This window comes from Haliotis cracherodii, unplaced genomic scaffold (assembly GCF_022045235.1).
Source record: "Haliotis cracherodii isolate W230 unplaced genomic scaffold, xgHalCrac1.p SCAF_4, whole genome shotgun sequence".
Taxonomy (NCBI): Eukaryota; Metazoa; Mollusca; class Gastropoda; order Lepetellida; family Haliotidae; genus Haliotis; species Haliotis cracherodii.
Genome location: NW_027266297.1, coordinates 67478535 through 67505248, shown reverse-complemented (window position 1 = coordinate 67505248; position 26714 = coordinate 67478535). Strand labels below are relative to the sequence as shown.

At 40.4% G+C, this 26714-nt stretch overlaps 1 protein-coding gene across 14 annotated transcripts in view; it reads right to left on the bottom strand.

Annotated features, from left to right (window-relative positions):
- LOC139479186 (uncharacterized) overlaps positions 1-26714 on the bottom strand; it is a 92802-nt gene that overhangs the window by 51929 nt on the left and 14159 nt on the right. For 8 of the 14 annotated variants that reach the window (XR_011654348.1, XR_011654349.1, XM_071262008.1 and 5 more), the window contains exon 1: positions 16390-16475. The exons of 1 other annotated variant lie outside the window; for it this stretch is intronic. The gene's annotated coding sequence lies outside the window, so the exon portion shown is untranslated. Of the gene's footprint in view, positions 1-1759; positions 1852-7955; positions 7977-8256; positions 8315-9030; positions 9102-16203; positions 16287-16389; positions 16476-26714 lie in introns of those variants that run through there. 5 more of the 14 variants (XM_071262004.1, XM_071262002.1, XM_071262000.1 and 2 more) reach the window with 5 other exon arrangements.

Genomic DNA, 26714 nt, shown 5'->3' with positions numbered 1-26714 from the left:
TTCCGACAGTACGCATCACAAAATTTCAAGACAAAACATTGATCCTAAACAGTTACCAACATCTTAATAACGAAAAAAAACCAGGAAAAAACATGTTTGACTTCTAAGCTTATCACTATCATGAGTGAGTATGGTTTTCCACCGCTTTTAGCAATATTCCAGCTTTATCACGGCGGGAGACATGAGAAAATTGGCTTCACACGTCGTACCATACTACTATCATGGAATAAGGTGGTTCTACATGCAATTTCTTGAAGGAATAAGGTGATCATTACACCAGTTAAATGTTCATACTTCCAATCTATAAACAACATTGTCCATCTCCACTATACCTCTGTACTGTGCCCTGCCTATGTCCTTGCAGTCCTCACCAATGCAATAACTCCAATATTTACTGGATATTTTTGTATCCCCTGGATGAATAAATCTATATATACAACAACCTGCTACCATATATCCACCTTCGTGTTCAGTCAAGCTTAACACAGACACCAACAGCTGTTCTATGTCCCTAGACAAGCAGCATATATTGATTGTAGGTTTTACACTTTAGATCTTTAAATCTATGCAATCAAGTTGTTTACACCTAATGCTTGAATGGTTATATCAGTAATTGGTGAAAAAGATAAAAACAATGTTTTTATAACAAACTGATTTTTGTTGTTACTAGTAATTATTACAGTTGAGAGCCATACATGATAAAAAAAACAAAAAACACATCAAAAAGAATTCACAGAATATCAAAGAAATTTCTCATAAGCGTACAGGTAACATGCTTCAATACTTTTTCTTATTCTTGTGAAACTCCAGTCCCACCCAATTTTTGTCAGTCCCAGCAATTTTATATTTTTTCTTTCTGAATATTTCACTTTGATTAAGACAAGTCACTACAAATATATATTCATCCTCAAAGCAAAGCGAAATATTATTTCCTTGCACTAAAAACAGACATCAAGAAACCCTGATGATATAACAGACCAGCTGACTTCGATAAAAAAATATACTTTTTTGACTATCAACAATGTTTTGTTCAACAACAACGATTTACAAGATACCTTATTTGCCAGTCCACAGGGACTGTCAGTGAATTACCGGTCTAAACCTAATTGTACAAGTAAAAAACTGGTAATTACCGGTAAACAGGAACACTGAGTATACATACAGAGTGCATCCTCCCCAAAGCTGAAAATGAATTTCACTTTCTGCTGATCTGTCCATTTTATAAGAAAGCAGATTGAATCTTATCCCTAAATATTATCATGTTGACCCAACCTTTCATAAATCTTATAACAATGAAATGATTCTGAGAAATCTATCCATCTATTTAAAGAGAAATTTACTAATGTAATTATAAATGAAATTACATGACTTGTACATAGGTAATGCTGAGCACACAATATGATACCACACTGGGCCAGGTGGTCTGTATTCAAGAAAATACACTTCCTCTCCTGACCGTTGTGAAACGTACCATAACCAAGATACATAAATGAGATTATACAATGAATAACACCTTATTCCCTGAACTACAGTGTGATGGAGGACACTTGCCAACTCTCCAGCATCTGTTACCACAAGTCTGGCCCTGGCAATAACTCCAATATACACACTCACATTAACCAAGAAAACATTTATAAACATTTACTATCAACATTTATCCACAAAAACTGTAACCCGTAACAATGTTCCAAATCAATACAATGAACATTCCAGGTTCTCCCTCAATGAGCTACAATGATCATATTTAGTGTGTACCTACCCCTTAACAATGTCAGTCAAAGCTTTCCACTTTGTCCCTCTTTAACCATAGAGTGGTGTCACATCTTTATGTTTTCTTTAAGGACGGGCCACAGTCATTGGCAATATGCCTTGCACTGAAGCAATGTCTGAGGGAAACGGGTAAAGATTAACAAAGCGTTCGCTACGGGCTGGGCGTTCGGGACATTGTATGTGTGAAAGCCTGTAATACTCTGTATTGATTGGAGGTCCGAGTGTACAGCGCCACCAAGGGGGGAAACATGCACTCATGCGCTACCAATCTCGGGCACTGATCATGCTGATCAAATAATCAACAATACGAAATAAGGCTAGCATGGGGAACTTGGTTTCAGGACAGCCTCGATAATTTGAGATACCCTGCCCAGGGCGATCATGTTTATAGCTGCAAGATTATTAAAGAACGTCAGCCTGACAGATCAAAGATCGCTGCTTTATCCCTGACTGAGACATACCAGCCTCATTAAGCATACTGTCCGTGCCTGATAAGCTAATAACCTTTATTATACACAAGTGTATTGGATAATCACCTTGGGCTTTGAACCACAGTAAATCAGTTATTTCTGGACAGATGGTTTGAAAATATACACAAAAAATTCTATTTAAGGCTTGACGACACAAAAGAAACTCATGTAAATAACATTCAAGTTAATTCTCTTAATAGTATAAACAGGCGGATATATCGGCTTTAGTTGTTAACAAAACTGTAACAAAACATATTTAAGCACTTGATAAAATGTAACACTGAGGTGCAAAGGCGTTAAAGGTTATCAAAATACCATATTGTTATGATCTCCGCCTGGAGGTGCTATCTGAGGGGTGTACACTTACATGCTTAACTCTCGGGTTTCATCAGAAACAACACAATACGCACATCGACTGCCACGCTACAATACTCCCCATCGCCCACAAGGAAACAAACAGATTATTCTTTAGTTTCAAATAGTTAATTATAAAAGTAAACATAAAGACAATAAAGATGATAAAGATGAACAAGATTAAATGTTCTTTTAGATAATTGAAATAACACATGATTTATTTTGGAGCCTTGATTGAATGTCAGGGGAACAACATCGTAAGGTGAAGAAATATTGTCCTATTGACAAGGAAGCTATGATCTCACCACACATCTAACCTTGAAAGATTCATTTCAGTTGCAAGAAAAGTCTTGTCACGGAAAGAAAGTTCTACGGAAATATAAACTGCTTGCAGTTGTACTTTCAGGACATGTGTTCTATGGTCTAATTCAACAAAGCATTCTGTCTAATCAGTCACAAGGCCTAACATTATTTTTTAGTTTGTTCACAAGACTGACTTACCCAAAAAACATGATAATAGTGGTGAAAAAAATCACTTTTGACATTATTTTGTTTTCATAATTTGGTGAAATGAAGAGAACACAAGATTTTATCACTGCTATAAGCAAGAAATTATTTATGTGTAAAAATCTTTATTCTTACAAAATAATGGTTTTTATATTATCTTTCAATTAAAACGCGGTTTTTTTTCATTCATTTTAGCATTACTAATCTGGATGTTGAAAATTGTTTTATTTTTTATTTCGACCAACTGCATTGAATTTAAGCCTCAAACGAAACATAGAAGGCCCAACTAATGATTTCCGAAGAAAATGTGTCATGAGTTCTGATCTTTTCACCTATCTCCTGGCTGAAAAGGCAGTGAAGACAATGACCATAACACAAGATGCTTCCAAGTCTCACTGCAAAATCATGCGTGAGAGATATCAGCCACAAAACATTTCCTTCATCAATAAGGAAAATAATTGTAGGAGACGTCACAAACACGCCCACTCTCAGCCATTGCAGACATTATTACACACTAAAAGTCCCCAAATTTGCAATCCTGACAATCAAGTCAAGCCATGAAGGTCTGCAGTAGGCATCATCTGTCAGTCTTCAAAGAAAGCATATTCTAGGAAGATAGTACCACAGTTGCTCGGCCATATACTCCGGCTTTATCACCCCTTAAACTAGAGCAGAACAGCCATTAAAATGTCCTCTGAAGAAAAGGAGCTGTATTATCATATGAATATGTCAGTTTAACATTGCCATGGTTCTGATCTGGGAAGACAGAGGAATAACACCCTAGCTTCCATTTTGCTTTAATGTTTGATTTGCCTCAACCAAAAAAAGTGTATATTCATATCAAAGATAAATTAAAAAAATAATTAAAGAATAGGCCGAAAAATTCATTACTTTGTTTATGGATCTACAAAACTAAATTTTCACAAAAATGGAATAAATTTGGAAAGTGGAGTCCTAACTCATTTCAGTAAACGAAAACTAACTTCAAAGAAGATTGATAGGCAAGGGAGGTAACTGTGTCAGTAGTCCTTTGAAAAAACACTTCAAACAGAGTGTTTCTTTCACATAGTTTTTCCCACTGCCATTAAGACAGATCAATATATCAATATATTTATTTGTATCAAAGGTATCATTTTAAACCACATAATTTAAAAAAAAGAGAGCTTTTGATATTTGCAAAATGCCTACCCTTACTGCCAACAGCCTCAGGCTTTGGGCAGAAATAGATATAACGATCGCCCTCAGCAATATCTTCAGGTTCGCTACTGAGATCAATCGTAGCAATAACTAGCAACTCTCAACACTTTTAACTATTGATTAGATCCATATTCTCCCAACTTCTCCCGACTACTGTGGATATACCAGGACACCTGGACGCCCTCCACAAGGTGTCTACCGACATCCGAAGGTCATGGCTGGTCAATGATTCCTACAAATGTTCTCCAACTGAACCTGTAGGAACTCAGTGAGAGAGTGAGTGAGTGAGTGAGTGAGTGAGTGAGTGAGTGAGTGAGTGAGTGGGTGGGTGGGTGGGTGGGTGGGTGGATGGGTGAGTGAGTGAGTGAGTGAGTGAGTGAGTGTGTGGGTGGGTGGGTGGGTGGGTGAGTGAGTGAGTGAGTGAGTGAGTGGGTGGGTGAGTGGGTGGGTGGGTGGGTGGGTGAGTGAGTGAGTGAGTGAGTGAGTGAGTGAGTGGGTGAGTGAGTGAGTGGGTGAGTAAGTAGGTGAGTGGATGATTGAATGGGTGTGTAGGTGAGTGGGTGGGTGAGTCAGTAGTTGGGTGGGAGTTTAAGCGAGTGAGTGAGTATGGTTTTATGCTGCTTTTAGCCATATTCCCGCAATATCACGATGGAGAACACCAGTAATTGGCTTCACATTGACGAGCATTCCATGTGACAAGCGAACACTTCAACCACAAGGCCACCACACAACCCCAGCATTGTATAAAGTAAAGGTACTCCCCATACAAGTCTCCCATAGCATGGCAGATTGTCAAGAGATAGTTGTGTTCAGCTGTGCTTCTATCAGCATTTCTGTTGTATCACGTAAGGGCAGCTGAGGTTGGTAGGAATGCCCACAATGATGTCGGCTGTAGACAATAAACACTTGGATGTATCTCACAAGCACAGAGATGGTGATGACAAAGCAAAGTCAGAATGGGATAAAACTGGCTTTGACCTCCATTGCGGAGCCAACATTATCAGCCACTGTCTGTGTGAACCACATTTTGATCACGTTATCGACCACTGTGTGAACCACATTTACAACAAAGCCCACAATATCGATCACTGGTTTGTCTGTCCGGGCCAGGTATAGTGATGCTCACATCATCGATCACTGGATTGTATGGCCCGGCCAGATATAGTGATGCTCACAATATCGATCACTGGTTTGTCTGTCCGGGCCAGATATAGTGACGCTCACATTGTCGATCACTTGATTGTCTGTCCCGGCCAGGTATAGTGATGCTCACAATATCGATCACTGGTTTGTCTGTCCGGGCCAGGTATAGTGATGCTCACATCATCGATCACTGGATGGTCTGTCTTGGCCAGGTATAGTGATGCTCACATCATCGATCACTGGATTGTATGGCCCGGCCAGATATAGTGATGCTCACATTATCGATCACTGGATGGTCTGTCCGGGCCAGATATAGTGACGCTCACATTATCGATCACTTGATTGTCTGTCCGGGCCAGGTAAAGTGATGCTCACATTATCGATCACTGGATTGTCTGTCCGGGCCAGGTAAAGTGATGCTCACATTATCGATCACTGGATTGTCTGTCCGGGCCAGATAAAGTGATGCTCACATTATTGATCACTGGATGGTCTGTCCGGGCCAGATATAGTGATGCTCACATTATCGATCACTGGATGGTCTGTCCGGGCCAGATATAGTGAAGCTCACATTATCGATCACTGGATGGTCTGTCCGGGCCAGATATAGTGAAGCTCACATTATCAATCACTGGATTGTCTGTCTTGGCCAGATATAGTGAAGCTCACATTATCAATCACTGGATGGTCTGTCCTGCCAGATATACAGTGATGCTCCCACAGTCATCGACCGCTACTGCCGTCAGCTGAGAATGTTTTTCTGTCACTTGATCAAGAAAACACGATAGTGAGAAGTTAGTCAGTGAGTCACTGATTCTTGTTCCCCAAAAATGTTCTCCTTCAGCTGCTGAAGTTGACATGGACAAACACAGAAACAATCTCTCAATCACCTCAGCAAACACTGCTGCATTATCACTGTTTGTTTTTTCAGCACACAATGCCAGGACTAGAGGGTTGGCACAGAGATGTGAGGGACTGTCTACAAGTACACAGTGGTACCTGGATAACAGCTAGACGCTTGGGCCGGAACGATGCACCCACGTACCACTGCATCACACCATGCCACAATATGACAGCATATCAGAGTGTTGTGCCATAATATCCAATAATGAGGTCATCCATGATACAAAATAGCAAAAATATATAAAAAGTTCAGACCACACTAGCCTTGCTCCAAGACTATACTTTAAAAAAAGTTCATGGGTGTGTAGTAATTCTATCCTCCTAATAGGCAAGTCCAGATATGTGGACAGTTCATCTAAGGACTCCAGTCTCTTATAGGGACAACTTATTAATTACATAATCTAGAAATTATCATTTAAACTCAGTCCAAAGCCACACATACCTTGGTGGGTCACTCAAATGAGTGCGTGAGTGAGCTTGTATGCAGCTTTCAGCATAGCCATCATTCAAGGAGTGAGTATGGTTTTATGCCGCTTTTAGCAATATTCCAGCAATATCACGGCGGGGGACACCAGAAATGGGCTTCACACATTGTACCCATGTCGGGAATCGAACCCGGGGCTTCGGCGTGACGAGCGAACGCTTTAACCGCTAGGCTACCCGACCGCCCCTCATTCAAGGATGTCACATGTGGTGATTAAGTTGTAATTCAAACCAGGATCTTAGGGGTAAAAGCAAACACTACCTCCCTCTGTTGATGGAATACTGAAGATGACAAATGTCTTGTAACCATGGTCCATCACAAGCTAGTTCTGACAAATCAACCCTAGCATATGCCTGTATTGGTACAGGGACACAGTGGCACAGGGTTACAACTTAACACTAGCCTGCTAGCCCAGGGCTACTATAAATTCCTGTTGGCTAGTACAAATGACCCAATTTCCCCACTGACTTAACATTACAAGGTCATTTTATCATTACCTGGGCTGGCAAAGCTCTTGAGTTTAGTTCTAACCCTGCATAGGGACAGTGCTACCTTGTGGCATGGGAGGGTTGGGCCTCAGATTACAAGTCCCCTGTTGTAACTTGGTTCAAGCATTCATCCTGTTGTACCACAAAACTAAAAAATCTCCCAAAGATCATTTTTCAAATCTATAATGCAAATATGCAGTTCTATAACATGACAAAAAATATCATCATCACACATCTGTTTTGTATAGCCTGAAGAAATGTGGGACAGGTTGATAGATACCTCAAACATACTCTTTAAGTCTAGAACCAACACTCTACACCCTTGTAACTTCAATAGATTTGTGTTAAAGTCATGCATCCCTACTGAGACATAGCACTTCTTTTCTCCTCCCCATACAGCCTCATTCTCCACTACATCACACAGCTGGGTACAGGGACACACCGACTGTACACAAACAACACAATCATGGTAAATCTACATTTACATCTGAAAGACAAACCAGTGAAGTAAGTAAATAACCACCCACAGCAAATGAAATAGGTCAAGTTTAACATTAACTATGAATATCCTAACCCTACCTAACTATATACCTATACAGGTAGGACATCCAAAATACAGAGCAATCAACTATTCACTACCTGGAATGTGACAATGTGATCGACGAGGGACACCTCCCATCTGCAAACTGGCCATAATCTCGTTACCTTCCAATATGTTGTCAGCCAGATGTCATCTACACCTCTGTATCTGAGCTTAGCCTCATCTATAGCACTCTATCCGTGCCAGACATCATCTACAACACCATATGCGAGTCAAACATTGTCTCTACCTGTGTGTCAGAAACTCTCCTGTCACCGACCCCAAATGCAATGTTTCCCCAAGAACAAGCTGACATCCCCTAACGAGCACAGACAGGTAACAATAATTGTCTTATCTCACCTGAAACAATCCCAGATGTCGGACTGAAGACAAACGGTCACTACTGGTGTTATATCTACTGCGACACAGCATCTGCCCTCAATACAACACACGACAGACAAGAGCGACGTTCCACTCCGCCGCACATCGCTGGGTCCCTATCATGTCTCAACAGCTTCACATTTTATAATCCAGATCAAGTTCCACCTTCCATACAAATATGTGCACTTTTTGTCAATCATGTTGACACATTATTCTTCCCTGTACTTGACACTGAACTGGATATCACAGTTGAGCATATATTCCCTATTCTAAGGGTGTGTATATCTGCATGTGTGAACAGTGATCTGAGATTAATGATGGATTGCATTCATAGCTGATGGACATACAAGCGTTCCTAGATCCACGACCGACATATTTTTATCTATATTTTGTCTCCACCCTTAGCATATAACCTGAATATAATCTAAACACTTATATAGGGAATATTTGTGAACAGAATGCATCATTGTTGGTTTGAGTGCATCCTCAACCCTGCCCAGCTTATCCCATCCTACCCATCCCATAGTGACTATTCCTATTATACACCAGGTAATATTAACAGTATCTACACCAGTCCTGGAAGGCACTGACCTATAAACCTTAGACACACCATTTACATTGTGTAACGATCAGCTAAATCCTCAACACCCCATAAACACATATATCACAGGTCATAAATCAGTTGAAGGTTTCACACACAAGAAAAGAGCTGCTACTTTGACTCTACATACAATATAGGAAACAGCCATTTACCTTCAACTTCGTGTGGTATGGTGACAAGGGAGAATCATCCAGGACGTCCCCCGCCTCGAAAAGGTCGAAACTCGTGTGCTAGGTTCAGCTAGCAAAGAGCAATTTATACAGCCAGTTAAACCTGGCCTACCAACATAACATCTAGGACGGGGAGACATTCACCAGCAGCTGGTTCTGCAAACCCTGGCTAGTTTGGCGTTGATAAACTACGATAAACTACTGAATATTCTCTCCATGTCAAGAACTCAAAGATTCATCATATTTTTAAAAAAGTTCACATGACCTTTTTATGCTAACCTTTTTGTCACCAAATTTATTCAGTAATGACAATGTAAGAATGATGACTAACAGCATATAGCCACATACACTTTGAAACTCGCATTTGATTTTCACTTCAGCCATGATCGGCAATGGTTAACTGAAATTACAGTATCATTATCAGGAAAGAGATGGATAGAGCTACCACTCTTGATGTATCCGAGTGTAACACGTCTAATAGACGGAAATGGAGTTGACCTTGGCGACCTTGAGGATAATGACGGGCTAGGGTGCCGGTAATGGCAATGTATAAGTGGATGAAAATATAATAGGATGTAATCATTAGTATGTGTTCCATAAGAACGTAGTAGGTAATTTCCCTGTGATCAATGGGCTCATTCATCACTTCACGGAGCTGCTGGGTCTACTGGCGTGATGCATCACTTGCACAGTATTCCTATCTCATCTACCTTTATCAGGACCTTCAAAGTCATTACATAGTCACACTTGTCTCCCGCTGACTTTTGGAAAGAAGTCAGAACCAATGACTTGTAGGTATGTTGTAGCACAAATGTTCATAGACATTTTCTGTCCTGCCCTGCTGCAATGCTAGAGACCCTTCACAAGGGTTAAGAGTTACTCTGGTATCTACCCTTTTGTCTTTGTTTGTGGTTTAACACTGCACTTAGCAATATTCCAGCTGTATGACAGGTGTCTGTAAATAACCGAGTCTGAACCAGGCAATCCAGTGATTGACATCATCAGCATCAATCCATGCAATTGGGATATGATGACATGTATCAGCCAAGTCAGCGAACCTGACCACCCGACCCTGTTAGTTGCCTCTTACGACAAGCATGGGTTGCTGAAGACCAATATTTACCCCGGATGTTCACAGGTTTTATGTCCCCTGGTATGTCCCTTCACATCACCTGGACTCTACTCTAATCTTATACACACAGATATTGCTGAGTGTGGCATCAAACAGCACTCACACGCTCGCTCACTCACTCACTCACTGTAATACTTGGTTACATTTAAGGAATCTGCAGACTGAAATAAATTACATATTTATCAAACAAGAAACACAACTGTCCAATAAACTCCATATAGTCCCCTCACATGGCCAACCAGCTGATAAAGTTTGCCTCAACAAGTACAAAGACAAGTCTACTTTAAAGACAGTACAAAGGACCAATATTCTTTTAATGTGGCACATGAGAACTCTAATATTTCAGGAGGCTATACTCTACAACTATAACCATCACCCAGTGTCTACTCCTGGAGTAAACAACAGTCTTTATTGTTGCAATGTTCTCAGTTCTCCTGAAGAACAAAGAGGCTGTTGGAACAGAGAGCCAACAATCACCAAGATTGGAGTACATGTATCAATAGAATTTGGTGATTAGTATAAATAATTTTGAAATAGCTTGGTTGACAGATTTACTGGGAGTGGAATGTCGAGTATGTTCAGAGATACGTAACTTGATCCCTGTCAAGTCAAACAAGCGTCTTGTGCAACTCCCACCTAGGGAGGAGATAGCCTCTGCTGATAACTCAGTCGTTTATGACTCGCGCTTAGTGTGCTTCACTGATCAGTCAGCTCGCTGGGAGTCAGTGAGTTAGTGAGTGAATGGAGTTTTATGCCCAAGCCAGACTTATTCCAACAATATCATAGCAGCCTATCAACTGCCCAAGGACATTGTGCAAATAAACTAGTGGTTGATAGCATGAACACTGATCCTTGTCACATGAGTAAGATGGTGCGCCATTGAACTGTCTTTTATTTATATCAATAAGTCAGCTTAATGTTGGAGGAAAGCCTGAAGTAATGCAAGTCTAAAATGTTTACCACTTTGGTACAAAACCAAGCTTAATCATAGGTTCCTGGCACATCAAGGGGTGCAACTCTGCACAGTGAATCGTTATGCCTTTATGACTTGGCAACCCATCTCCCTACCCCCAAACAGGAAGTAAGGGGATGAAAAGGTACATCATAATAGAAGCATTCAAATCCACAAAATGTCTTAAATTGCACTGTCTTACATCCCCAAAGGGGTAGTAATTTTCAGCCATCCATAGATGCCATTCATCAATACATTGCTCCAAGTGAGTAATTTCAAACAATGGGGCATTAGCAGCAACAAGTCAGTTTGATACATATTCATGCTCCTTCATCATGGGAACATTCACCTGAAGGAGCAAGAAGTAGCTCTGAAACGTTGTGAAAAAAAATAAAAGAAGTTGCTATCCATAAAAAGTGTCATGCATTCACAACTGATTTGAAAACAATTCACCAAAGACTGTATCCACTTAAAATCTAAAATCTTCCCAAATTGTCCAAGTCAAGTTCTTTCTCATACAATTTACAGATCAGTTTCCACATTACCAACTGTTTTGACCATTAGACAAGGATTACCCGAGAGCTGCCAGTCCTGTGACATCTGTATGGAAGACGCAAGGAGTACAACACTTGGAAATGTGTCCATAGTAATCTTACGGCAGTAACTTCTAACTGTACAGGTAATCAATACCCGGAGGAGATTACTACACCAAGATGGTCTGGACCAGACGCCCACCCAGATGCAAAACATATCTCACGTCTGCTAGATGTGCTCCGTCTTCTCAGGAACAGACACTGACTGGATTGGGAGGCCAATTGGTCTGTCAGACTCCTGTGATCGACAGTCATGAATGAACAGACAAAAAACATTGAATGAATGAACCAATCTTCTAGGGCTGGCTAAAAAGATCGATAATCGGAATTATTGTCAATGGGAAGAAAAGTGAATGATTATCGACATGAAATTGTTGTCGTCGATAATAACTTTCATAAACTATTGTGATGAAATAAAGTATAGATTTACCAAAACAGACTTGTTATTGTAAATCATGTTAATTGTCGAAGACAGAAAACAACTGCCCACTAAGTAATCCATGTACAAATATGTCACTGCTCACAATGTCACTGTTTAATATGTTGATTTCTTTTGGGACTTTCTTGCATATTTGATTAAAGTTACTTTTCTGATATTTATTGATAACTGATCGATATCTAGTTGGCTATTATCGATCTCTATGATCTATATCGATAGCCAGCCATACAATATTCTACTGTCAACAGAAAAAACTATCTGAAACAATTTGTCTCATTTTCAAGAAAATGACAGCATACAGCAAGTACAGGTTAAATTCAACTTTGTTCAAAGTAAAATAACCCAGTGGGAAAAACTATCCATCGTCAGTCAAAAATGTCATCGTCAGGGAGTGAGTGTTTTGTTTGTTGTTTAACACCGCACTCAGCAATATTCCAGATATATGACAGCGGCCTGTAAATAATCAAGTATGGACAAGACTTGAGATCATGAGCATCGTTCCACACAAATGGAATACAACGATGTGCATCAACCAAGTCAGTCGGACCACCTAATCCCGTTAGTCACCTCTTACGACAAGCATAGTTTCCTTTTATGGAAGAATGGGTTGCTGAAGGCATATTCTACCCCGGATATTCACAGGTCGAAAAGTATTTCAGTTATGTCCATCATGTTAACTTAAAGCTTGACCACAGGCATGGGTAAGGTGATCACAATGACAACTCTACCTACCACAGGCATCATATAGGAGACATGACATAACGGTATACGTATGTTTATACACCGGGGAAACCATTAAGTTACTTAATGAACCATGGAAGGTAGAGCCAATTATTGGTCACCTACCAGCAACAGTGTGCCAGTGTTATCTCCACAGCCATCAGCTTACACCTAGCCTGACCTTGTCACCACCTATAGCCATTACTGGCGATACCATCACAGCCATCAGCTGTGAATATACACATTACGGCTGTCTCCTGTGTGAGGTGAGGTGAAATGTGGTTTAACATCACATCCAAGATTATTGCACTTATAAAGCGACGTGTATGCACGTGTGTGTGACTGCTTGTACTAGTCTGGACTAATGCGATTTTATAGTGCTAGCCCACTGAGATACCATGCCGAAATTTAACATGAATACCTCACTCAGACACAGTAAACTAACTCCGAGCCGACCAGTCCTTGTTTTGCTGCACAGACCCTCCTATCTATTTCAATGAAAAGAAGCATTATCAGAATTAATGTAAGCAATATCATGTGTACAGCTGCCAAGTGCAAGGGAATAGTTTCAGATGCGATATAAATGCAGTAACTATCGTCGTAACAGCGACAGCCACACAGCTGCTATTGGAACTGTCAGCATCGGCAATTGAACATTCATATCTGTTAAATTCCGTCATGACACTGTCGCCACAGCACGCAAAACATAATGCGCATTGAACATAAACCATAATTCCCCTTCGAAACAGATTATGCAATTTCAGCAAAAACATATTTTGTATGCATTATCAATGTATTTTGATGAGAGTCGAATAGAAAGCGAATAGAGCTAGACAAATAACTTCTAGTTACCTCTTGTTTTTAGGCTTGTCACCGTTGTTATTATTATTATCCCAATTAAATACCTACATCTTGTGAGTCTACATGCCGGTTTGCATGGTGCCACTGTCTCTGAGCTAGATCTGTTTTTGGCACGTCCGGTCTAGGAGCGTTTGTTATTATTTACTATGTCAAACTTGTGGCATGGCATCGGCTCACGTGGCACTGGCTCCTCAACTTCCAGCAATACGACACAAATTGTATAGTCGCCATTCATCTGCCATTAGTTGCAGACCCTGTAGTCCTTAATTACTAGTTATTCAAGGTTACATTTGTCAATTTGGCGGAACTTTACTGGAGCATTAAGTTTGTATATAATGATGTCTTCATGAACAAAACGTTGCGGATGGACGGGGTGCTGGTGGACTGCATTACAAGTTACATTTGGCATCTTGGGAAACATCCCAAATTATAAATTATGGGATATTGTTGCCTGCTTTACCGCAGGAACCAATGTATCCATTCTGCTTTACAGTGGTAGGCTTAATGTCCACTTTACAGCTGATGGTCATCTTGGCAACAATAGTTGCCCTCTCTCAATATTTGGCAATGGTACTTGCCTGGCGGCACAAGCTGTGTAGCCACACTGGTAAGCCACATGGGTTGCTTGCATTGGGTTCGCTTAACAGGAAGCTCATTTTCGGCAGTCCAGATCCGCGACCATTTCTTCCAAATAACATCTCTTGTCTTTGTTTGTTTGTTGTTCAACGCTGCAAGTCAGCGAGCCTGACCACCCGATCCCGTTAGTCGCCTTTTACGACAAGCATAGTCGCCTTTTAAGGCTAGTATGGGTTGCTGAAGACCTATTCTACCCCTAAATCTTCACGGGTCCATCTCTTGTCTAAATTTCAACTTTCGCTATCATGCCGGATAGCGGAGCCCAGCCTAATGGGGTCATGTCCTTATATAATTAGCTTCTAATAAATTACATGTATCAAAATCAACCGATTTCAAGGAAACTGTCCTCCCTTCATTCACTTCAAAGAGATGCTATATGATTAGATCATCACATATACTTCTTTCTAAAAAATAGCATTTATCCCTCAGATGTTTTGATGTAGTCATATATAATATTTACTGCCCATATACATGTTAAATAAACAAAGTGACGTCTCCTGTCTCATTTAACAAAATGCTCTATTGTAATGATTGATGGACCAGTCCATTGTATGATAGGTCTAGACTAGGGGAAAATGTGGCCATTACAATTTTGAGACTGGAGGGGTTACAGGAGTGAAACTCCTCAGTCAAATGCTGCCCGGGTATATCAACTGGTAACTGTATGATTTTAAGATTTCTTCACACCACTGGCGACACAGTTATTGAGTGGAGGTTACGTTTAAGATTATCGTGAAGTACAAGTTACAAAGCACAACATGAAGACTGTAGACATTTACATTACATCCTGCATTCTGAAAATGACACTGTGGTAAAATAAATCCCATGTATGTATTTAGTTCAGAGCTGAGAAGCTGATAGTGGTTGTCATGACAACCTCAGGGGAGAGAATTTGATAGTGGTTGTCATACATCACATATGAGAACCAAACAGTGGTTGTCATGACAACCAAACAATGCTACGATCTTGATTGATTTTTGAACATAACTCAGCAATATGATTGTGGCCTGTAAATGATCGAGTCTAGGCCAGACAAACCAGTGATTGATAAAATGAACAACATCCCGCACAGTGAGGATACAATGCCACACAATATACGAAGTCACTAAGAAATACCAACTGATCCAACTAGTGGCATCTTACAAGAGCATAGGTTGTAGGGGACGTTTTATTTAAACTGGAACATTGATGGGGACACAGTGGTGAAGACATGGCCCAGGTTGTCATGCCAACCAAGGGGCACCAGTAGTCAGATGTACATGTTACATGTGATACAGCCAGTTGATATACATGCTATTGGAACAGTTTTAATGTCAGACAAATATTACATAAAAAAACATATAAATATTATCCAAACACTCTCTGCTTTATAAATGATTCATTTTCAGTACTCAGATCATAGATTTGACTCAAAATGTCTTGCAAGTCACAACACAGAGAGAGACAAGCTCCCACACAAAAGCCCCATCCCCTTACAAGGCAACAGAAACACACAATGCTAGGTTTCACTCTTTGTTCAGGATTAACGGCAACGACACCCAATGTCATCGGAATCTGGCATATCGTACACTTATTGACACTACTGAACATTTACAAGACACTGAACATAAAAATACAACCCATAGTGTGACAAAAAACTAACATTTGAGACCAAAACAAACTCCATTTGCATACAATAACACAACTCTTGTCCTTCATCTGGATAGGTCAACAATGTAATCTGTGCCTTATATTCCAGACGCTATCCAGTAACATTGATATGAATCATATATCATGTTTCATTGGCTATAAGCAGGTATATTCCCCCAAGCCCAGAAATCACCTTGAAAAGCCTGCTTTCTCTGCGATTTGGTCGGTCCACGATGACCTAGATTGATGAGTTCAGGCCAAGCCCAAGCAGACACCACTAACAGGCCATAAAAGGAAGAAATCAGCTGTCAGAGTGAGAAACAATCACATTTTACACAACTTAATCTTAATTATCTAATGACCAATCTGTAAATGTTACCTTTTGTTCGAAATTGTCCTATCCATGGACTGAAAGTTGGCGTCTGCTCGGAGCTTCCAGCGTGTACAGGGCCGGCCAAACGAAGCGTGTCACTACTGAGTGGGTGTCAGCCCCGTAAGGGAAAGGCCATGAATGGAATGAGAGAGAGAGAGGGAGGGAGCGCAGCGTGGATCACGGAGGTATGACAGCAAACAGTGTGTGGTGGACACACCCACACAATGGCCCCCCTCCCACTCACTGACCACCAGCCCTGAATGTATCCCTCTGTTGACATGTGGGATTCATCTCCACAGAGTTATTGAAACATTGGGAGCCATTTCTTGCCAGGTTTGTCTTGGGGAGGTATATGCAGGCACATGGACAAACAAAAGTTGTGTTTGCGTAGTCTCAGGGCCTCCAATAAGCGGACACGCAGTGACCACTGCTGGATCAGCCCAACTGACCAAGGCATTGTACTAATTACTCTCAGTAGGAAAGACAAGACTGAGCGAAGGTAATTAACGCGGAATTTCTGCAACAGAATAATTAATTATTCTTCGACGTAAACAGAACATATAACCAAAATATAAGAATAAATTATATAATTTATTTGTTGCTAAAAAAACATAAATATAGAACAGATACATCTTGGAATACAGTTTGTTGCCATCCATGCCAATATAGCTGTGACCAGAGTTGGTGTTGTTATCAATGGTTCAGCAGTTATCTTGCACATTCTGCACTGTGCGCTTATAACTGTATCATCCAGATAACAATACAGCTAGGTGTTATCTCACAGGTGTAACAGCTTCATGCCTATATAACACTATGCGATTATCACTGTATCATCCAGATAACAATACAGCTAGGTGTTATCTCACAGGTGTAACAGCTTCATGCCTATATAACACTATGCCATTATCACTGTATCATTTCGACACTGAGTTAGTGAGTGAGTGTATTTTTGTTGTTTAATGCCTCACTCAGCAATATGACGGCGGTCTAAGCAAGTGAGTGAGTGAGTGTTGTTTAATGCCACACTCAGCAAATATTCCAGCAACATGACGGTGGTCTGTAAATAAGCGAATGTGTGTGTGTGTGTGTGTGTGTGTGTGTGTGTGTGTGTGTGTGTGTGTGTGTGTGAGAGATATGTGTGTGAGTGAGTGTGTGAGAGTGAGTGAGTGAGTGAGTGAGTGAGTGAGTGAGTGAGTTAAACATGGGGTACTAGGGACCCCACTCTTCCATGACCATCAAGGACACTACACCTTCAACAGATTCAATCCACTGATGGGTTTCACAACTTTGATCTTGATCAACCTCACATAGCTTGGAGCTTGGAATTAGGAAGTGGGATTGTGAGTATCCGAAAGGAAATAGCTACATCCACTGATACAAAACACAACCTCCAGCAACAGTCAACAAAACAGCCTCTCAGAAAGGTCATCGGTCATAAATCGTTAATTCCGTCCAGATTCCAACTTACATTCTGCCATTTTTCGAGATATTTATTTCAGTTTGCAAAAGAATGAAACAAGATAGCTTCAGGGAACATCCATTCATTTTTACTATTAACACCAAAATATTGATATTTGTTCATTTTCCACAAAATAAACTATTTATTTTGGCATTAATGCCAACAAGCTATTCATTTTTGGCATATTTCTGAACAAACTATTCATATAAAACATTTTTCCCCCCTCCATAAAAATCAAACGGATGCTCCCTTCACAAAAATTATCCCCTTAAATGAAGCTTAATTACAGGTGTGCCTTGACCCCACGACAAAGACCTGTGTTGACCATTGTTGACCATGGGCTGCTTCAGGATGACCGGTGTGTCCGCTTCCCTAACACTTATAATGAGTTGTAATCTGATAGTACTGCTCTGGTCAAGGGCACCTGGGGCACCTGACTGGTCATTCTCAGGCCATGTCAATCTAGGGGTCACTTCATTCACAATCCATATGGCCAACTGAAGTGAGCGTTTCAACCAGCAACACAATGGCTGTGAAGTCACTACTATGGTCATGGAGTGGTCACCTGGTAATACATGGAGACATTGTGCATCTCATCAGCACTTCTGAGTGAGTGAGTGAGTGAGTGAGTGAGTGAGTGAGTGCCTCTTCAACATTTTTTCATTTATATTACAACGTGTGTCTGGAAAGAGAGAAGTAATATAGTGGAGGTTTGGCTTTAGTTTCAAAACCCATGAGCATGTGTATGATGCCGCGATTCGCTGTGCAGAGTTGCGTCCCTTGGGCACGCCAGAAACCTATGATTGTGGGTTCGAATCCCGGTTAACCCCGATTATGTTTCTAGGTTTGTCAGCACCATACCCGTGCTCTTGGGTTTCACCAAAGTGGTAAACGTCTAAGACCTGCATCACTTCAAGCTTTCCTCCCACATTAAGCTGACACGCCATGATATAAATGGAATACTGTTAAAAGCAGCGTTAAACCCAACTCACTCACTCAATCATCATCATCATCATCATCAGTATCATCATCCATGTCATCATCAATATCATCATCATCATCATCATCATCATCAGTATCATCTATGATCCATGTCATCATCCATATCATCATACATGTCATCATCAGTATCATCATCCATGTCATCATCAATATCATCATACATGTCATCATCAGTATCATCATCCATGTCATCATCAATATCATCATCATTATTATCACCCATCTCATCAATATCATCATACATGTCATCATCAATATCATCATCATCCATATTATCATCCATATCATCAATATTATCATCATCTCACCACTACACTGATGAAGTGCCAAGGTGTCCCATGTCTGGTATATGTTCCTGATGATTCATAACATGGAGTCATCAGTCACAGCTTGTTAATTACAGCATAGACCACGTCTCAGTGGAGATGTCAATGTGAATTATGTCTCTCAAGGGCTCGGACATAAAACTATTCAAAGCTGTCAATTCTGTACATGCATGTACATATTAATCATTTGAGTGTGTACTTTTGGATGTGGAGAAATACATACATCATCGCAGTGTTGCTCCAAAAAACTGTAATCCTAGAAGATTAATTATGTGTAATCAGTAAAGGATTATGCATGTTTGAATTCTTAGTTTTCTTTCATTACTCATTAAAATCTCATTTTTACTCCGCTGATACCTCTGTGCAGTAAGATCTGAGAACACCTCCACGGAAGGTTTTGTCAGACTGAGAGAACTCTGACTGCCCGATCTACTGAAGTGAAGATATGAGTTCTTGAGCAATCAGATGTCAGCGTTCTAAAATTAGTCGGTTTCATTTCTATACCGCCTCAATACAGAAATTTTGATCTAAGCAAAAGAAATCTGACTCATAAAAATGTCTCATCTTTTTTAAATATACATTAGTTCACATGTTTACTATAAATGTATTGAACTTGTAGCTGTTTGGATGATAGATGGAACTGTGCAAGTAGATGTACCCATCTGTAGTTTATGCTCAGTAGAAAGACTAAGGAAATTCCAAATTGTTTTTATGGAAACACAAGAAATAAAAAAGACTAAAAATTTAAAGATATGAAAAGATAATATCAGAGCATTTAGGCATTGCACATGTATAGTTTTATGTAATAATATTCATTGGTTTGAGAATTATGGCTCGGAAACCAAGCCAAGAGTTGTTTGAGACCAAGTCATACTTGTTCCCATGGAAACGTAACAAAACAAGATTTAGAAAAAAAATCAAAATAGCAAAAGGCACCAGTAAAGCAGATTCACAATGCACGTGCCTAGTTTCATTAACAATACATTGAACGGTGTTAAGTTATGGCTTGGAATAAGATGGGAATGCCGACACTAACGAGAACTGAGGCAAAAACAATATGTCTCGCATTGTATACAAGATCATTCTCAATGCATACAATTGTTTCAACAACATTGTCCCAAAATATCTCACTGAACTTTTACCACTCTACTCTCCACAGAGAACTCTCCGATCTCAACAACAGAAACTACTTTCTATTCCAAAAATAAGAACATCCACATATAGCAAAAGCACCTTCTCCTTTTCTGCAACGATTCTATCGAACTCTCTTCCAGATAATGTGAAATTATCTCCTTCAATCCCTGCTCTTAAAGCCCACCTCCATACACACAGTTTTAACAAACACATCAATGCTAAGCGCACTGAACAAACAGTTTTGTGCCCTTTATGTGCTATACAAATGCAAGCATTATTATCATGTCTGCTCTCCCTTTGTCGGGGGGGGAAGGAAGGGACATACCCCCAGCTCTATTCGAAAATTCTCAATCATGTTCATTTTCAATATACACAAATCTGATATGCTTGTCAGAATGTGTCCACTCACTCACGATTAGAATTTAGAAACCTGAACTCTGATTGGCTGATAGAAAGTTCACCTGATATGACCTCCTATGGAGGTGTTCGTAGATAGCGTGTCCATGGTCCAGTAGATAGAGCACCTACCCAGAGAACAGAAGTTTGGTGGTTTGATCCCTGGCCGCATCAAACCAGGAGATGGTACTTGTTGTTATCCTGCCTGACGCTCGGCATTAAGGAGCTCAAACAAGGACTGGTCCGTACACTGTGTCTGAATGGGGTATCCATGTTAAACTACGGCATGGTATCTCATTGGGCTAGCATAATGAAACCTGAATGAGTCAAGACTAGTGCACACACACACACACATGCAGATCTGATTTTAATGAGACTGTTCTTGGATAGGCAAGACAAACCTAACTTCTTGTGTAACACAGTGACTCGGTCAAACTTGTCATAATGCCATGGGCAGGAGGCAAAATAAAGCAGATGTAAAGTGATGATGAAAGTGAAACTAAATGTTTAGAGAAATATGCTTTGAAAAGTATTTTTGCAATCAAACAAATTTTGAAATTATTCAATTTTTTTCAGTTTGCAAAATTTAGGGCAGCATGTGGAGCATGAAACACAATTAGTCTGGCCGTAAATGACATTTTAAACACACCTTTGTTGTTTGTTGTTTAGCACTGCATTTGGCAATATTCCAGTTATACGGTGGTCTGTACAATATCAAGTCTGGACCAGACAAACCAGTGAATGATATCATCGATGATCCAAGACAACGGGGAATGCTGGCACATTATCCACCAAGTCACGGATCCTGACCACCAGATCGGTCATTGACATACGACAAGCATTCAGGTTGTTGGGGCCAAATTCTAACCCGGAATACCCAAAGTGTGAATAAATAGGCACTAAATTATTTTTTTAATAAATCAATGCAATCAATCTTGCTTTTCAATCATAGTGGTAGTATGTTGCTGCTAACAGCCAAATGAAAAAGTTATATTTGTAAACAAAAGCTTTCAGTCATGTATAAAGATTTATCATCAGAATGTAGTAACATTCACTGCAAACAAAGTGAACAGGTAAGTAAAGATTCCTTATTTACAAAGAGCAGCCTGATGGTTTTTATTCTTGATGAGGTAATCTCTTCTTTCAAAAGTAACTGGTCCATCTTCAAAGACAATTTTTTAAGCCTTAAGATATATCCCAGGGACAATTTTTCAGTCTATCATTGTCTGTTCTTTAAATGTAAATACAGCATATTTCTTCTCAGATGCCTATCGCCTGTAGAGCCGCATACCAGGGCTCCGAGACACTGACAAACTGGTCTAACTAGTCTATCTGTGCCCACGGTCTCCTGTCTCAAGATGATCACATGCAATGATAGGCCTGCAGGCTCATTATTTTCCACTCAATTAGACCCACGCTGACTTCAAACGCCTGAATAAAACCAAACCCTGGTGCCTAAGCCTTTCAGCAAACGTATATAAACCAAGCAGGGACGATATTCAGAAAAAGATTTGCTTGGCAGCATAAGAAGGACTGGGTATTCACAGAGCGTTATCTGGAACAGATTAAAGTTATATTGGAGGTAGTTTGCCAAGTTTGTGTTGACAGGTTCTCGTAATGAATGGACCTTATAGGATAAAGCTCACGTTATTTCGGAGGTGGACATAAAGTAGAAGACAGCTTGGATGTAATCGAACACTGCGACCAATCCCAGTGCCACTTGATACCATTATCAGCATCGGTGCCAGGCAGTAAACTATTTTATGACAGACGGTGTATTCAATCTGCCAGAGCTGGTCCTCTTCTTATTCAATATTGTCCACTTCGAATGGGCAATCCATTCCTTTCTCATCCAGATGAAATTAATCACGCTAGCTGCTTGGTTTAGAAAGACAGCAAAAACGTTAGTGATTTCAGAATGTAGTTTCAATATTGTCATGATGGTGTGTCATGTCAAAATCAAATCATCGAAAACTGAACATTGCGCAATGAAGGGTGCCGTTACTTGAACTATTTCAACTCAGCTAGCTGCTTGTAGTTGTGTCTTGAGCTGACTCAGCAATGCCTGATAATATACTGAACAAAAAAAGTTGGTATCATGACTATTTGGGGGGATATATATTTGTAGTAAAGACTGAGCACACAATTTATTAAAAGTATCCCTCAAAATATACCTGACCCTTAACAGTTTTTTTCAGTATATGTTCATGGTCTATGTTGCCAGGACAGGCACTACACACAGCCAGTTCCTGATAACATGTTTGTCTGCTTGTTTTGTTTGTTTGTTTCTGGTTTAATGCCGCACTCAACAATATTCAAGCTATATGAGGGCAGTCTGTAAATAATCGAGTCAGGACCAGACAATCCAGTGATTGACATCATGAGCATTGATCAAGTCAGTGAGTCTGACCACCCGATCCCGTTAGTCGCCTCTCACGACAAACATCGCCGCTTCTTAAGACAAGCATGGGTTGCTGAAGACCTATTCTCCCCCAGACCTTCACCGGTGTGACAATATGTTCACGGTCCATGCTTCTCACCTACCTTCTCCCCTTGGGTATTGGGAACTTATTCCACACTAAAACCCTATGACATCTCAATAACATGAAGCTTACATTCAATTTTATGACAAGTACTTTTATGACTTAATGATACCAGATGATGTTTAATATTACACAGGCAACACTGGCCGCATGGGCTGCAAGCGAACACATCGAATACTTTCATTTCTTTTTGACGATTATCCACAATAAATGATAGGCCAATTAGACTGTGCTTCCTGTCATTTGTAGACAATTTAGGAGAGGGACATGAGAATCTGAGGCACAGCTGACATTTTAACATGAGTGTCAGATTACAAGTGGCAGGAGCTTGCAGCCATTACTGCTGATTTAACCCTGGCATTTCCAAATATATCTACCTTACAACAATCATACTTCGTTGCACCAGTTTCATGTTTTATTCTCCCGACAGCATGAACTTCAAGAGCAGTGTGTGGGTGAACAATTTTCATCCAGGAGGGTTATATATTACTCAAAATTAGTGAAAGAAACCCAACTTTGTTCCTATGACTATACAGTAAACTACGTTTATAACAAACAAGCCAATAACAAACTGACAGATATAACGAACATATTTTTTGGTCCCGACCATTTGTGGTTTATATATGTATATGTGCTTATAATGAACTACGTTATTATCGACTAAAATCAGTGGTCCCTTTGAGTTTGTTATAACCATAGTTTACTGTAGTTAATTTGTAATGCAAAGAAAAAGATATATATGCCAGAGTGAGTGAGTTGGGTTTTACGTGCTTTGAACAGTATTCCAAATATATCACGGCATGTCAGCTTGATGTTGGAGCAAAGCCAAAAGTGACGTGTTCGACGTGTTCGACATCTAAGATGTGTACCACTTTGGTGAAATACCCGTGGTAAACCGGGATTCGAACCCACAATCATAGGTTTCTGGCATGACCAAGGGTGCAACTCTGCAAAGTGGACTGAGGCCTAACTGGGCCACCTGTGCCCAGCATTTTATCCAAGAACTAACAACTGCCAAAGTAGTTTCTTATGAAAATGAAATTATCTTGTCATTAAAATGACAAAGAGCAATATATAGAAAAGTCACCTCGAGACTCACAGGTTACCTATCATCTGTCCCTCTTGAAATAATATTCTAAGTTCCTCGTGTGAAGATCCAGGGTAGAAAAGGTCTTCAGCAACCCATGCTAGTCGTAAAAAGCGACTAGGCTTGTCGTAGTAGGCGGCTAACTGGATTGGGTGGTCAGACTCGCTGTCTTGGTTGAAGCATGTCATCGATCCCAATTTCGTGGATCGATGCTCATGATATCAATCACAGGATTGTTTGTTGTTTAACACCGCACTCAGCAATTTTCCAGCTATATAACAGTGATCTGTAAAATAATTGAGTCTGGACCACTGGATAATTTTACAGATCACCGTCATATAGCTGGAATATTGCTGAGTGTGGCGTAAATAAACAAACCAACCAACCTTGCCATCAGCTCAGGGATAATACCACTCATTCCCTCGTGACAAATAATCCCCATAGCTCGTTGGTATTTGTATTTACATTCATAACAGACAATATGACAATCACGGCAATGTTACACATAAAATCATATAATCAAACTGCAACCATTCTACAACAATGTAATACTCTGCTACTCTGTATAATTGAGGCCATGTCAATAAATCTCATAGTTCTGTCAGGGAAACCCTTTCCTCATGGTCATATATGCAATACCACAACTAACGTTGGAACGAAATGTCCACAGGAACTGTCGAGGAACCAAAGCTAAGTCTGTTGTTTCTGTGACAGACTTCCCCTTGTGTAGGGTGTTCAGTAGAGTGTAATGTGTCGGCCATTTGTCAGGAGGGTGTGTCGTGACCTGGACTTCCTGTACTCTTCCTGCCCCGCTCCCCCAAACCTGGTTCCACTCTATCCATCCGATGTCAACTCAGCTTCAAATATCATGCTTCTGTTTAACGTTTATATTTATACTATACTGGTCGACCTTCATTTCACTTAAAACCAAACACATGTGGTTGCACAAAACAAGAGGAGATAATATTACCAAATACTAACTTTTGTTGTGAAGAAACATGTATCACGTTTAGATCGTCAAATGTTAAAACATATGGACAAAACAGCTGATGAGTGCATTCAAGCCACGGTCAGAAATATCACAACAATAAACTGAATCTGGGCCGGACAAACCAGTCAATCCATGTGAGTGAGTGAGTGAGTGAGTGAGTGAGTGAGTGAGTGAGTGAGTGTCTTAATGCCCTTTCAACATTTTTTCATATATATTACAACGTGTCAACAGTGTGTTTGGAAAGACAGGTGAGGTGAAATGGGGTTTAACGTCGTGTCCAAGATTATTGCACTTATATAGGGATGTGCATGTATGTATGTGTGTGGCTGCTTGTACTAGTCCGGACTGATGCCGATTTATAGTGCTAGCACACTGAGATACCATGCACTAGACCACGGAGGCAGTCCTTTCGAAAGACAGAAGCAATGGAGGTCAAAGATGAATATTACTTTTATATTAAAACCCCTGAGCATGCGTATGATGCTGATAAACCAAGAATCACAATCCGGGCAATTCCTGGATTCAGACCTATGATCACAGGATTCTGGCATGCCAAAGGGAAGTAACTCTGTAGTGAATTGTCACCTAAGAAGACTGGGCCATCCATAAAGCAACCTTGGGGTACCGGGTAGGGGTAATGGGCACAGATGGATCCAGAGGGGACCAGAGGGTCCCCCCTTTGAAAACCAAACGTAGCGTTGTAGGCAGTAAACTGACAGACAAGATTTTGATATTTTGGACCCCTCCCTTTGGAAAATGCTGAATCTGTACCTTCATGACCCAGAATCCCCCACTATAGTACTTAACAACAGTACACAGACAATATACAAACATATTCCACAAACACCAAGGGAATCTGTAACAGTAACCTAAACATGTTAGTGAATACACCAGTAGGCAATCTCAAACCAATCCAACACTTTCTTGGAAAATGTCTCAATACAGATCCCAATGTGTTAGTACAGTTATGTTAATATCATTTCCACTGTGTTGGGGCCAAGCTGAGCTCCAACAAAAGACCAGCACCATAACCACGCCACGCTTGTCCTGCTGAATACCTGCGCTACTCATGCAGAAAGCCGACTGGAACCTCCCTGTCCGTTACACAGGGGACTTGCCGGTGTGTGCTCACGGCATCCACATAAACATGTCACGTTTGTGCGAGCTATTTCCAAATTAAACATCTTTTTTCCACAAGATTAAACTTGAACACAAAGTTTACACAACTATGAAAGCCTACAATTATTTCAAAAACTTGATACCCTGCACATTTCTTCGTGCAATGCCAACTTTGATGCTTGTGTTTGCTGTATTCACCGCCTAAGCCCTGTCGTTATGCTGGAGATATACATCGTAATGGGAGCCTTATTCCATGGCACCCACACATTCTACC